This window comes from Rousettus aegyptiacus, unplaced genomic scaffold (assembly GCF_014176215.1).
Source record: "Rousettus aegyptiacus isolate mRouAeg1 unplaced genomic scaffold, mRouAeg1.p scaffold_m13_p_2, whole genome shotgun sequence".
Lineage (NCBI taxonomy): Eukaryota > Metazoa > Chordata > Mammalia > Chiroptera > Pteropodidae > Rousettus > Rousettus aegyptiacus.
The window spans coordinates 64,315,363-64,331,249 of record NW_023416295.1 but is presented as its reverse complement, the minus strand read 5'-3'; the positions used below and the strand labels follow the sequence as shown (position 1 = coordinate 64,331,249).

The window sequence follows — 15,887 nt, the reverse complement described above, 5'->3', positions numbered from 1 at the left end:
TAGAAACTTTACAACTCCAGTTATTTTCATAGGGATATTTTTGAGCCAGACCTCAAACTGTAGAGCTAAATCTTCATTCTCAGTGGGAGCCAGCCAAACATACTTGCCAATTTCAGTTTCTGGCAATTAGTAAACAAGTGCTCAAAAATAGCAACACATAATAATAATTATCCTCACATATAAAGCGCATGGAAGCTATGCATTACTAAGGAAGTAGAGCCTGAAAGGCTTGTAGGCATACTGCTCCGGTGCTCCATGCACCATTCTCCTTCTGCTCCCCACCGCCTCCCTGCCAAAAGGGAGCCTCTTCTACTAGAAGAGCAAGGGAAAGCCACTTCGGAAGTCCTTAAAAGTATGAAGACTTCGAGAACATGGTGTAGATGTAGGGCACTTTTCTTCAACTTTATATCTGCAAAAGTTGTAGTCCCAACAGGATGTTAGGAAAAACAGTCTCCTTTTGTGTACACCATACACAGGAACTCACTGTGGAGGGAGGTGGGGTTGCGAGATGAAATGTAGGACACCCAGTCACACTTGCATTTCAGTTAAACGATGAATAAAACCTTATTTGTTGTTTATCTGAAATGCAGATTGAACTGAGCATCCTGTGTTTTTGTTTGCTAAACTGACAACCCAGTTTGCATCACCTCCGCTGGGGAGTGCCAGACTCTAACAATCTCAGCTGGGCAGTGATTGAACCTGTCATTCCCAGGGTTGTGATGTGTCCATCTGTTCTGGGTTCCTTGTACCTTTTTCCAGAAGATAGTGTCGATGTAACTGGGAATAATTGTAAAAAGGAAGAAGGCAGAGTTTTTAGATTTGCTATCGTTAGAGATTTATGCAAGTTAAAGTAGGCAATAAAACATGCCTCTTAAATAAATTAGGTTGTTTTACTGACTTTGGAAAAACGCAATGGCTGTTGATCCATCAGTGAGAAATACAAATGTGCTTGAATCTAAACATCAGCAGTTTTCTTAGGCTATTTGGTCATTCCATCATGTACCCTACATGACTTTTAATGCACAGACACAAGTTTATATAATGAGGTAATAGAAGGGAGTATAATTTTTAAAAGTCATTTAGTCAAATACTGCATTTTTATTACTTTGAGGCAGTATCTTTTAAAGTTCTTGCAAATAAAAATTGTAAATGATTACTTCTTTGTTATAATGTTGCCTTTTGTTTGCTTATTGAAGGAGTTATCATAGAGTGGTGGAAAAAAGTCCTAGGAGTTCAGAGACCCAGCCCCAGTGCTCTCTCCAAATTATTTCCTTTGTGAATGGGTACAAATGTGGGTACATTATGAGTTTCATTGTGAAGTCCTGAGACTTAAGTTTTCTTGGGCTACTTTAACTTCTCTGTGTTCAAACTGATTTGGATCCTTGTGGTGAAAATCTGTTCTCCCTGTGTGATTGCACTGAGCATCCTGTGTTTTTGTTTGCTAAACTGGCAACCCAGTTTAGAGGACAGGACCGAGGAGACTTAAAAATGAGTTTGATTTCTTGCATTGCTTAAGTTAAGCTTATCTACTATATGAGTACATTGGAATTTTGAGATTCTATCTATCTATCTATCTATCTATCTATCTATCTATCTATCTATCTATGCATCCTTTTTACCATATTGCTTTAATAGCGGAAAGTTTAAGACAACTGTTAGATAACAGGACTTTGAGGCACTGCCATATCCTGCACTTTTACATGGCTCCCAAATACCTTTATGCATTGAACTGTCACAGCAATGATCAGTGGCTGAGAACGCCTCCTGAATTTCTGACCAGCTGCCAAAACAATCGCTTAAGTAAATGTTTCCTGATGTTCAACAACTATTAATGTCCCGCATGTATAACTGGTTACAAGCTGAGATTTTGAAGGTGTACTGCCTATGCTTTAGGGAAATCTGTAAAAAAAAAAAAAAAAAGCTATGCTATTGTGGTCCACTGGACTAGGGAGGGCAGGTAAAGCTCATCAGAGGGACAGAAGCACTTTTCTTATATCTACTTCTTCAGAGAGCAGAATGGGTCTCTGAGTTGCCTGATGACTCTCTCATGGAGGGATCATATGAGTGCCAGCAGGAGGCAATCCATGTTCCAAGATCCTCCTCAGCCCCCAACATTGGAACTGAGTAGAATTTGAAGAGTGTTGAATTCCATAGCTCTGAACAATGAAGTGATTCCTGGTAACCAGGATGTAGCTAGGCCAGTCTCAGGCTTCCAGAGTTCTCCAAAGCTGTGTGTGTGGTAGGGGTGATGCCTAGTCCAGGATTGAGTGCTTCCTTTTATGGTGGCTGATCTTCAGGAATGCAAGTCTTAAACCAAGGAACTTTTAAAACTGTATTTCCCTAAAGACTGAAAGGAGAGCTAGCCCTTGGGATGAGACTACCCCTGATAGCCCAGCCTTAGGGTCAGACCACTTTAAGTCTGTTGGGACAACAGCATGATATTTAATAAATGGGTAGCCATGGGCTTTAGTCAGAACTTATTTTCTAGATTCATGCAGGCTGCATAGGCCTGGTGTCAGCAGGAGTGGTTTCTCCCTTGTTTCAGTGCTCTTGTTCAGAATGAACAGTTTTTCCTCATTATGGTCAGTTTCTCTAAAACTGTTCTAAAGATACTCATTTATACCAACTTATTATTTTCTGTTAGGAAAAGACTGATGATTGATGTCTGCCATGGCCTGCTGGGAGGAAGAGAGTGTGGCAGAGTATGTAATAGTTTAAACTGTATTATACTTTATCTTAAAGCCATTATAAAGTTATAGTCCCTTTTCCTTTTGGTCCAAATATGACCCCAGAATGCTTTCCAGCTCAGTGTTTCGAGCAATCGTTGCTAATCAGTTGGCGTTGACATGTGGGCTGATGCCAACTTGCCACTTCTAGTTTGGATGGATTATTTTCTGTGCTTCTTTCTTGAGAAATCTGTATTCAAAAGAAGCTCTGTGGGTCTTCCTCTGGGACCCCTGCCCTGTAACCCATGGGCAGTGGGTCCTTGGGCTGGACTAGAGGACCTTGTAGAGGCTTGCTTACCTTCAAAGAGAGCTAACTGGCCAACATATCTTCTCGGACAAGTTTAGTTCCTCCTCGATACTCTTTCCCACAGATTTATGAACCAAATCTGTCTTATTTCTCTTGACTTTTAAAATGGTGGTTTTGTGTAGAATGAATGTATATTTGAACTTACTAACATTTTAGAATCCTCCTTTCAAAATTACCATGCAGGCTGTGAGTTACGTGGAATTTGGAGTACCAAAAGCAAAATAAATAAAAATTTGTGTCTTATCTGTGCTAATACTAACTGAGGCCTCTGCTGCCGCCCAGCCGTTTGTGGCACTTTTCATTGACACACTTGTTGCTTGAACCACCCCTTGTCAGAGTTCTGATTGTGCAGGACAGAGCCGTGTCTTCAGACAGAACTCAGTTACTTAAACCATAGGCCCTCTTGCTGTCAGTTCTGCTGCTTTCAGCGGGTTACCTTGACTTGATGTTCATCGGTGTATGCGTTTGGCAAAAGAGGCGTACCTCCAAACCTGGCTAATCACTCAGCTATTCAGTATCAGCAAGACTGACAGGAAACTAGCCATCTCCGCAAAGGGCTGCTTCTCTGCCAGACCCTGCCTCTAATGTAGCCGTGACAGCGACAGGGCTAGCAGTGATGAACCAAAACCAGGGGAAATCTGGACCATTCAAAGGAACTGCTAGTGCTTCCCTTTTCTCTAGTATGTGTCCCCATGGAAGCACTCGTGAGCCACTGCACATCCCAAAGGCTAGAAGTTAAAAGGAACCGGGATTGGGCGGAGAGACACAGCAGATAGCCCTAGAAAGTCAGCCATTGAATTACGAATTTAGCAGTAACTAGTACGTGTGGTGAGGCTTGGGTAATGCTTGGCAAACCATCAAGTACAGTTGTGCCTACTGCTTGTTGCATAAGGGCATCAAGCCAAAGGGTTGAGTGGGGCCAAAATCCAACCTGTGCTCTGTCTGGCAGAAGGCTACATTGGCCTGGAGAAAGGGAGGCCTTTTTCAAATGCTCACACAGACACCCTCCTCTCACCAAGCCACACACTTACATAACCCTGCTAATTTGCCCATAAGGGGCGCCTCTTTCTAATTTTCACAAAGGTAAATTTGTGGGCTAGTAGGGTCCTAAGGCTTCTCCCATGTCCCCAGAGCAGGTAAGTCTTTTATGTGGACTTAGAATCTATCTTAGCCTGATGGCTGAGGAGACAGGCTCACAGAGACCCCGGAGGGCAGGGACTCACATGGCAAGAGATGATTTCTGGGCACCTATAACAACACATGTAAGAAGTTATTCCCTTTCAACTCTCTTCTTTCTGTCCTACTCATTAGTCAAGAAGAAAGTATCAGCTTGTTTAAAAGAGATGTCAGCAAGTACTAAAGATGCCTTTTAGCCATACAAGCCCCAAAGAAAGCTTAACTTAGACCAGAGGCTTCTGCAGGAAACGCTTGTAGGCATTTACTGACATATTTCATGTTCAGTATATTTATGTTTAGAATTATCTTCTGTCTTTGCCAAGGGATACTGGTTTTCTGTTCGAAGATGTGAATTAACATTTAAAATATAACAAAATATATAAAATAGATGAATTCATTTCTTCATCATTTCAGTCAAATCCAACATGTCACTTGGACTACATTCCAGAAACACTGATTTAGTATAAAAGGACCAAATGTGAGATGGAATTATGGAATTATTTGAGGAGGAGATGCCTTTACAGTAATATAGGTCTTTGATAACTTCTGCTAAGAAGAGAACAAAAGGAAACAGTTGCACTGTTGTTGGAGGGATTTGGGTTCGAATGTGCAAGTATGCGCATGTGTCTCTATGTTTGTGTGTACTTGTTCCGTAAACAAAAGCTGAGAAATTATGTACTCTGAATTCCTGAGGGTGGGACTAGAAGATGTAAGAGAGATTGGAGCTATTTAGAAGTCAAGCAATTGACCCCACATTTTTCTGTAGGTGAGAAATGTCTGGATTAATGCCAGAAAGTTCCAGAAGGAGAACACATCTATTAATACATACTTGATTCAGGGTTTCCCTTCATGTCCCTCTGTGTCTCCTTCATGCTTTATCTCTTACTCTTTCTTACACATGTGTGTACACACACACACACACACACACACACACACTCCACATCTCCTAATTCACCAATGATTCAAATCTGCTGTCTTCTTCGTAGGAGAATTCTCTGCAGAAGCCACCATGTAAAATAACCAGTATAGCACAGAGAACTAAGGGCATCGTTCTCAGATCTCTTCAGGTGAAATCACACATTTAGCTGTTGTTATGAACATCATTGAGATTACTGCTGTAAAAGGGTTGTTTGGTACCCAGTGGCAACATTAGTTTATGTTTACATAAAGAAAAAAGTGTCCTTCGATATAATCTCAGAAATTGCTGCCACAGACTTTTGAAACAATTAAGACTATTTCACAGAGCATTAAGCTTAACAATGTCAGTCTGTTCCTAAATGTTCCTTCAAGAAAATTTTTGCAATGAGGCCAAAATTTAGGTTGGCAAAGGGCAACGTCAAATAGGCAAGCTCATCTTATTATTTTTAAATAGCTTTTTTTTGATATATAATTGACCTAAAATAAACCACATATTTAAAGTGTATAATTTGTTAAGTTTGATGTGTTATATATCTGTGAAACTATCACCATAATCAAGATAATGAACACATTCATCACCTCTGGGTAATCTCTACCTCCCACCCCTCTCTGTGAACCCCCTGCCCCAGGCAGGGAAATGCCTTCTGTCACTGTAGATTACTTTGCACTTTCTAGAGTTTTATGTTAAGAGAACGGTACATACTCGTTTTGTCTGGATTTTTTTTTTCATTCAGCATAATTATTTTGAGATTGTTTACTGTTGTGTGTACCATTAGTTCATTTCCATTTTAATGCTGAATAACATTCCACTATGTGTTTATGCCACAATCTGTGTTTCCATTCACCTATTGATGGGCATTTGGGTTATTTGCAGCTCTGGGCTATTAATAATAAAGCTACATTTGTATACTAATCTTTGTATAGTATGGATGTATATTTTCTCTTCTCTTGGTTAAACACCTAGGAGTGCAATGGCTGGATCATATGGTAGTTGTGTGTTTAACTAATAAACCATCACACTGTTTTCCAAAAAGTTGTACCATTTCATGTCGCCACTAGCAGTGTATGGGAATTTCATTTCCTCCACATCCTTACCAATACTTGGTATGTAAGTTATTTTATCTCATTGCAGTTTAAATTAGTACTTCCTGAGTAATGATGTTGAACATCTTGTATATGCTATTTACTATTTGTATATCTTCTTTGATGAGGTGTCTACCCATTTAAAAAATCAGACTGTTTTCTCATTCATTTTTGAGCATTCTTATATATTCTGGGTGCAGGTCCTTTATCATACATATACTTTGCAAATATTGTCTCCTAGTCTGTGGTTTAATTTTGTATTCTAACAGTGTCTTTCAAAGAACTGAAGCTTTAATTTTAATGAGATAAAATTTATCAAATTTTTTTTTCATTTATAATAATGAAAGGGAGGGAGTAGGGAGAATGAAATTAAGAAGGTTTTATTTTTTTGTTAGTTTCTGCTCCCTCCCCCAACAACAAGAAAAATAGTTTCTATTTACTGGGATGGAGAAGTCTGGGGGAGGAGAATCCAGAGTTAAGTTTTGACCTGTCGAGTTAGCATCCCTAGAAGCTGTCAAGGAGGCAGTTGGACAAACGAGGCCGTTGGGCCAAGAGTCATCAACATATAGAAGCATTTAAAGCTAGATCTGGATTAGATCACCCAAGGGAGTAAGCATAGATTGAGAATGAAAGAAGGCTGAGGTTTGGGATTGCCCAACAGTTAGAGGTCAGGCAGATGAGGAAGAGCCATCAAAGGAGACCAAGAAATGGCCAAAGAGGTAGGATGATATTCAGAGAGTGCTATCCTAGGAGCTAAGAGAAGAAAGTGTTTCAGGAAAGAAGGTGCAATATACAATTTGAGTTGCTCTTTAAAGTTGAGGAAAATGAGGTCTTGGAATTGACTTTGGGATTTAGCAATGTGGAGGACATTGGTGACCTTGACAAATGCAGTCTTGCTGAAGTGGTAGGAAAGAAAGTCTGATCCGAGTGAGCTTAAGATAGGATATAGAGGAAGAAGTGATGACAATGAGCATGGATGGTTTCAAATTGTGTTGTAAAGGCGAACATGGGAGAAGAGTGTAAGCAGATACATACACCTGACATGCTTAGATGTCGTCAAGGAGACACAAAGAAAGGGTTACCTCTGAAAGAGATTAAGTGGACTTGGATATAGAGGAGATTGAGGAAGATTTATTTTTCCCATTGAGTTTGCATTGCTCATCTTGAGAAGTAATCCTTACAAGGTTTATATGAATATGTGAAAACACATATAAAGATAGAATATGATATATGTAATATGATTAGGTTAAACAAAACTACGCAGAGAAAAGATAAGAAAATACATAAAGTATTAAAAATAATATTGTGTGGTATAAATTGAATGAACTTTGGAATCTGTAAGTACTTAGGCCTGAAATATGGCTCCCATACAAATCATTTAATGTCCCTTAGCCTAACTTTCCTTATTCGTAATATGCATGTGAAAATACTACCAAGGGTCTGTATGAAACTTAAATGGAATAATATATGTAAAGTACCTGGAAATTAATAGGTTTTGAGCCATTATTATTATTATTCCTTCTAATTTTTCATATTTTCCAATGTTTTAAAGGGACAAAATATTCATATGTGTTCATACATTACTAGTGTAATTAAAAGTTAGGAACGTTGAAACAGACTGGAACAACAGTTTCCGAAATGTTAGCATTTGGTTCTAGGCAATTTTCCATGCAGTATAGTTTCTGTGTTTTTAAAACAAACAAATAGACAGGTTTCTTTTAAATAGAAACATCAAGTGATCTGTTTTTTCCTGTCTAGACCACTGACTCATTTATTGAACAAAAGGAGGGTGTATAGGAAAGGGTGGTGGTAGAGGAACTGAAAGCTCAGGTGGTATCCACCACCTGAAAAATCAACTGGAGAAAACTTAGTGCATCAGAAAAATAGGTTAATAAAAATGTGATTTCATTTATAGATAGCCTTCAAGGCTTAAATCTCTTGGCTAACTTGAGGTCTACTTCTTCTTTACACAAAGAGAGTGACTTGTAAGGACAGTTCCAGTTTAACTGTTATCCTGGCATTATTATTTAAAGAGTTCCTTTTCACTTTCAGAAGCGTCCCAATTTTAGAGGATATTTTATGTGATCCCCCTACTTAAGGAATGTAGAGAGCCCTTCAAAGTTTTCACAGGATTTAGTAACACCCTTGGATAATTTCGTTCAAAGATTTCTATATTAGGGTGGAGAATAGGATTTAGCCTCATGGGCCAATGACATTAAAAGAGTATCAACGTCAGCTACCACATTTAAATTCTGTGATGAAGTTGAGAAAGATAAATAACATTCTGGATGGGAAGATAGACTCTACAGTGACATTTTCTGTCCTTGCAAGTTGGGCATTGTAAGTATGGATTCTTAATATAGGCCAGGGGGAGCAATATTAAGTAAAATATGTTACAAACCATAAGGCTCTCTCTATTCAAACGTAAAGTGCTTTCATGTGTATCATTCCGTTCGAGACTCACCATATCTTCTAGTTTTTTGTTTTTGTTTTTGTTTTTGTTTTTGTAATAGATATGGGAATAGCTGATAATTGATTGGTCTGGGAATAAAATCCATATATCCTCATGCTCTTTCCATTATCACACATACTTTTCCATACTCTCTGGGTAGGGCTTTTTCTGACTGGGACAAAAAGTGAGTTTTGAAGGGGCTTCTTGGAGTAAACTGCATGGTTACTTTTTCAGGAGACCAAGTATCATCATTGTATAAAGTGCCATTACTACATAAGGTGTTGAGAAGTTATAGAGTTTTGGACTGAAAAATCCTTGTCCACTTCCAAGGTAGAATATTAGCTGGTTGGCTCCTGTCAGATGTGGATATGTACCATTGATCTCAACATTGAAAATTTCATTCTTTTCTTTTTCTTTCTGAAAGCCTAGTAAAGCAAAAGGAAGTAAAGCTGTGGACAGAATAGTTAAAAACTTCAAGAGGTTGACCTGATACCATTTGAGGCTTTTACTTAGTAATTTGCTCACATACCAACTTCTAAATTAAGGGGTACTATATGGAATTTAAAGATTGAAAGAAAAAAATAAGAGCTTATAGCTAATTGCTCTTTTAACTTTCTGAATACACAGTCTTTGGAGAAAAGTCTTATCACTGTAAGTAATGCTTTTATCTCAATGCCAGGTGATACTTCATTTTGATCTAGGAATCCAGGGTTTGGGTATATATTTCTTTTTGAAAAATGTTAGTGTTTTGCACTGCTAAAGTAAGTAACTCCTGATAAATAAAAACCTTAATACAGCTCTTCCCTGATGTCCTAAAACCATTTCAAGACCCCACATATCTGAGGGAAGGAAATTGTACCTTAAGGGTTAATACAGAAGTCATACAGGCTGGTTTTCATTAAAGCTGTACTGTCAGCAGCTTACAGAACTGTGGGGAGTTTTGAAACTTCAAGCTCATCTTTAGCATGAAGGGGGTTCACACATGTTATTCTAGAGCTGATCCTTAGTAACATACAGGGAGGAAAACTCAATCTTTCCATTTGAAGCCCTTTTGGCTTTCATTTTTAGCATCATTATCAGGAATATGTCTGAAGGGGCTGATCCTATCTTTTTCAAAGGGCTTTCTTTTGTGTGAAATACGTGGAGAATCATGCAGTATTCTACTCTGGTGTATTTTATACCATAATGACCACAAATAGTAGTGATCCTAATGATTTTTTCCAAGTTAATGACAGCATGGACTATGGGGAAAAAAAAAAAAAAGCTCATAGACCTGGGAGGCAATTCTTACTATAATGATTTAAATTGGATATTACCACTAATTAGATAAGTTGCTTCAATTTTCATATTTGTGAATGGAGATTCTGATAACTTCTCTACTTACCTCATTGGGATGTTTTTATGGTCAAACAGATGATTAGGCAGGTGTCAGATCCTATGAGAAAAATAGAACCTGATTGTGGTAGGGACTTATGGTGTTCAGCAATATCTAGTTCATCTTTATGGGTAAATTTCTCTTCTCGGCTCCCCTTGCAATTAGACAGGTCATGTGACTTTGCCCAATGGGTGTGGTCGAATATGAGTCACTTCTGGGCCAGATTATTTAATTGCTGGTGTTGCAGCCCTTTAGGGCTCTCTTCCCCTCCTGTGGTGATTGTGAAAATGTGTTTCCACATTTAACGTTGTCTGGAATGCTAAAACATGGAAGACAGTTATTGAGGAGAGGTGCTTGGAACCGACATGGGCTTTAAGTTAGCAAGAAATAGACTTTACTGTGTCAGATCACTGAGATTCGGGGGTTGTTTGTTTTGGCAGCATAACCTAGCCTGCTCAGACTGTTCTAGGTGTAAAGAAGTCATAAAATTATTGCTGTGATTAATAGTCTTCCAAATCCCTCCTAATATTTACCACTTATTTGCTGGTATGCCGTTTTCTGACACCCAATGGATTTGGATCTGATTATTTTGACTTTCTTCCCATCCTTCTACTCTCAAGGATCTATAATGTCCTTGTAGATGTGAACTGAAAGAACAAACTGTGTTGGCAGTCATGACGTGCTGGCAGTTAAAACATAAAAGGAGCAAAGGTGAAGAAGTACTGTATTTGGCATATTATAGGTACTCAACAAACATTTATTGACAGTAGGAAGAGCAATTGGATGATGTGGCTGTTACCAGTGATTCCATGTGGCAAAACCTAGTAGTCAACTTTCAGTTCTCATCTTACTTGACCTCTCAAGCAGGGTATGGCACATTTTATCATTCCTTCTTTCTTGAAACCCTCTTTTGATGTTTGGTTTCCTGGACATCAGAATCTTCTAGTTTTCCTTCTGTCCTAGTGGCCACTCCTTGATCTCCTTTGCTGAAACCTCTTCTTTCTGATACCCAAATGCTAGAGCGCCTAGAGCTGTCTTTATTTGCACCTCTTTAATTTGAATCTCTCAGTCATATCTGCTTTTTGTTTTACTATTGAATGATTTCTTTTTAATTTATACTTTTTTTATATAGAGAATATTAACACTGTTCTACATTGCTGACAGTTTTCCTCATTTATGATTAGATTTTTACTTTATAGTTTTTCCATATAGATGTTTTACATTCTTATATAATCAAGTATGTCATTTTTTAAAGGCTTTTGGAATTAGTGGAGGATTTGGGGGATCAGTTAATGTGTGATGTGATGATGCTTAAAATATGAAAGTGATCTCTATATTAAAGCCATTTTGCTCTGTAGAGCAGAGACATGTTCTTCAGCTTTATTGTTTGGATATCTCCTTTGGGTTATGTAGCTGTAAGGTGAAAGGTCATGTCATTCCAATCTACATTCTTGCCAAATTACCTTTGTCACTGTAATAAAAATCTATTGATATATAACAAAGCATTCCAAAATTTTTTGCTTAAAGCATTAGTAATCGTTTATAATGTCTCATGCTTTCTTTGGGACGGGAATTCAGAAGTGGCTTGGCTAGATGATTGTGGATCAGGGTTGTAGTCAGATGTTGGTCAGGGCTATGGTCATCTGAAGGCTTGTGTGGGGCCGGAGGATTTATGACTAAGGTGGTGCTGGCAAGTTGGTCCCTCTTTTTATGGGCCTCTTCATGGGACTGCTTGAGTGTCCTCATGACATGATGCTTGGCTTTCCCCAGAGCAAGTGATCCCAGAAACCAAGGCAGAAACTCCAGTGTGTTTTATGACAGCCTCAGAAGTCACACATTTCCACCTAATTCTGTTGATTATGTTATGGACTAGCCCTGCTTCAGTGTTTGTGTTGGGGTGGGGGAGGGCACTACCAAGGGTGTGACTACCAGGAAATGAGATCACCAGGGGCTATCGTGGAGGCTGGCTACCATAGTAACCAAGAGCATTATTTGTTTGAGACATTTTTGGGGTTTGATATATATTTTTCAACTTAGAATACAGGAATACCTACTGATGGGTACTGGAGTTTATCCAAAGCACTGTTACCCTTATACGCTACTCAAGTAAGAAAGAGATGGATGAATTTTGGCCTTAAGAACAGGAAATGTCTGGGATTGCATTGATGTTGTACCACTGGTACTTTTTCTGGGGCCGTTGTTGTAATTTTTGATTTTCTGTTTCTCTCTACCTCTCTGAATCCAAATATTTTGAAGAAAATAAATCAGGGGCAAGAAAATGTCTAAGAGTAAAATAGCTGCTAATAATAACAGTAACTTTTATTTATTGAGCTTCTGCTATGTGCCAGATATGTAACAGACCCTTTTCATAAGTTACGTCTTATTTAGTCCTTCTATAGCCATTGATGGAAGGTGATATTATCCCCATTTTAAATATGGCAGCATGGTCATAGAGATTCATCCAAGGTCTTGCAGTAAATGGTTGAGCTGAAACTTGAATCCAGGTCAATCTCCAAAGACCATGGTTATTCTGCTACCTCTGACCATATCCTATTGATATAAAACATATGCACATAAAATACTTGGGCATCATAAAGTTGAAAACTATAGAGTTCCGAGTCATCTGGAAGGCTCTGTCAAAGGTAAAAGATCCAGGAAATATAATCCCAGATACAAAAGCACTTTGAAAACGAAAAGTGCTTTATGAATGTAAGGTGGCAGTGTTATTAATATTATTCAGCTCAGAGAAGTAATGAATGAATCATGATAATCCCTCTATTTCTTCTTTAGTCAGATTATAGCAGAACACCTGCCCATTAATCCTTCCCCTGTTAAAACATAAAGTGCTTATCCAGGTAATATATTGAAGTTAATGTGTAATTAAAGAAAATGATCATCCATTCGACTATGAAATAGGGATGGCGATATTTCAAGTTAATATATATTCTAGACCAGTACATGTTTTAGATTAGGAAACTCTGCTAAAATGTATAATTTAGGAAGATAGCAAATCATCGGTTTAAAATTAAAGCATAAAGAGCTTTATGTCTAGAAAAGCATTTTGTCATAATGTTGATACAGTGTCATATTTGTCTTCGGTACGAAGACATTGTCTTTTTGACAACTCCTGTTTACAGAAAATAAGCCTTAGGGATGGAGAAGGCTTTTTTCTCTTGGATTCTTTCTCTTTTGACATGATTGTTGGTGGCATTAGCACATTAACGGTGAGCGGAGATGATGGTCTTGAGGGTGGGGGATGATATGTAATCCTCATTACAGCGCCTTGGCACCCGGCCCACAGACACCAGCAGCAAGAGCCTTGATTTCATTTTAGGAGTTAGAAGAATGTGCAGAAGGTCATGGCCATCAATCTCTTATCCCTCTGCAGGGCAGAATCTCTTTAAGGAGGAGCAAGAAACATTTTAAAATCTCCAGTGAAGGCTCCCAAATGACAATGTTCATCTCACCACTTCTAATGAAAGTGCTCAGTCTCTGTAAGAGCGCACAAACACTGCATCACAAAATTCGTCTAAGAAAGTGCTTTCGTTTTACATTGTCCCAGCTAGAGTCTGCATATTCAGTCAGTATATACAGTGAAGGAGGCGTATAAAAGCAAAAAAAAAAAAAAAAAAAAAAAAATTACAGTCTTGTTAGATTTCACTTACTTTACATTTTTATAAGTAGGTCAGTACCATTCTACTGCAGAGGAAGAAAATGGAGCCTGAAGCTTAATGTCCTGCTGAGAGAAGCTTGTTGAATGGCAGGTAGGAGGACATATTACACCCTTTGTTTTATTTCTTTTGTTTTATTTTAAAACATATTTGAGGAAAGACATATACTTAGAATTTGAGTCCTTCAACTTAGTTTTTACTTTTGAAACATTTTATCTAACGTTTAGGTGCCGGTGTATTTATTTTTACATAATTAAAATTCTAATATATGTTCAACTATATGTTTAAAACATCTGTTCAAATATCCATTTTATTTACCTTTATTATTATAAATATTTTTTGCTGCTACAAAATCTTACTAATATTTCATGGAGGCATCATAGTCCATCAAGTTGATGTGTCATAATTATTCCCTTACTCGTGGACATCTAGGTTGTCTTCAAAATGACAAAAAGACTAGCACCATGATGGTAAGTTTGTTTCAAGGGCAGTACAGGCCTATTTTGTATAATCTCAAGTTTGGATCATAGTTCATCTTTCTCTGGACTGTAGTCTCTGAGAAAGGCCTCCGAAATTAAGTATTCTTTATTATGAAAAACGGGAAAGCAGATCACAGAGAGAGAGCAGGGGACTCAGGAAGAGCACTCAGCACTGACAGAACAAGTCGCATGTCTGCTGGGCTCCGCATTTGCTTCTGGGCAGTCTTCGCAGTTATCTTCCGTCAGCTCTGATTTTACTGCTAATACTAGTTGTTCTACATCCCCTCCAGTTCCTGAACTCACCTCTCAAGGTTTTGATCCAAGTATGTTTCTAGTTTTCAGGACACACAAAGGGCAGTTTATCTGTAAGAACCTGGTCACAGACAGCATTCCATAGGACATTTTATCACATTGGGGGCTGAGGGCCTCTGAGCATTTGTGGACTTCGGGGGTTTGTGAGTCTTCTATAGGATATTTTGTTGCTTTCACTGAATGGCAATAAAAATTTAATCTGGACATATTCGGTTAGAAGACTGTTGGGTAACTGTCTTATAACCAAGCACTGTAACATGGTTTTAGTGTCTGTACCTGCATTTAGATTTGTGTTCAAGGGAGTGTCAGGGAGAACCAGTTTAAATGTGGAGGGTGCTTAAGAAAAATCAGGGTAAGATTAATTTGATGCCAAACGCTATTTATATTTAAAGACTAAATGCCCACAAAGCAGGCTCATGAAGACAGGATTCACAGTAGTTCCAGTAGAGAAAGTAGTGAGAGATTCCCGTCATCACACAGAATGTGGAAGTAAATGCTTGCTGAGCTCAAAAGGACCCAGACCACGGAAAATAGTGTCTGGTACCACATACATCCTCATTTGGGCAACAACATGGTTTTAGCAGAACATCATCCAGCATGTTATATTAATGTTATTGATTTGAATGCTATTGGTTTTATAGTTTGAGTTGTATTTATTTCTACATATGCTGTGGTTTGTGTAAATTAAGGGCTCTACATCTAAGGATTTTGTACCTGGTTTTATGTTGGTTTTCTAAGAAACACACTAAAAACAATAAAGTTAATACTGAGGGAACATTTCTTTAAAGAAGTTTCTATAATTCGAGTTGAACTGTTATTGTGTGGAGTTAAGAACACTAGGCCGGTAATCTTGGCCTCTGTGAACTGATTAGGGAGGGAAGAGGGAAGAAAGGAGAAAGGGAGGAATGTTTAAAAACATTTTTTAGCTCTAAAAAGACTATGAATCTTCTTGAGGTTTTTGGATGATTTAGTAGCACATATTTAGAAATACTCGTGGTAATAGCTCCTTTGCTCCTTGCTTTTCTAGTTTGGGACTCTTTCCTATGAAATCCAAGTGTGGTGCTTCCTATTTCTGCCATAACCAAGTATCATTAACCAAGTATCATCATGAAATCTCTTCCATATTTGCTGACTGATTTTCTGAAGTATTCATTTCATTGGATGAAAATAATTAAAAATGTGTCTTATTTTTAATTCTTCACTGCGCTGCCCCTCTAATAATGTGGCTTTTGAATGCAACTTCTGGGGGCATATCAATAGATAGTCCTCTCTGGAACTGGGAAAAGCTACCTTGTAATCATCAGTGACAGTTTATCCATTGGGTATTGTCTTTCCTGTGCATATAGCAGATAATTTATATCAACACTCAAGGCAACTACATGCATGTG

General features: G+C 38.2%; 1 protein-coding gene across 5 annotated transcripts in view; it reads left to right on the top strand.

The window, feature by feature from the left end:
- Positions 1-15,887, top strand: part of LYPD6B (LY6/PLAUR domain containing 6B) — a 150,514-nt gene that overhangs the window by 50,026 nt on the left and 84,601 nt on the right. The window contains exon 1 of one of the 5 annotated variants that reach the window (XM_016151130.2): positions 13,722-13,801. The exons of 3 other annotated variants lie outside the window; for them this stretch is intronic. The gene's annotated coding sequence lies outside the window, so the exon portion shown is untranslated. Of the gene's footprint in view, positions 1-13,721; positions 13,802-15,887 lie in introns of those variants that run through there. One more of the 5 variants, XM_016151133.2, reaches the window with a different exon arrangement.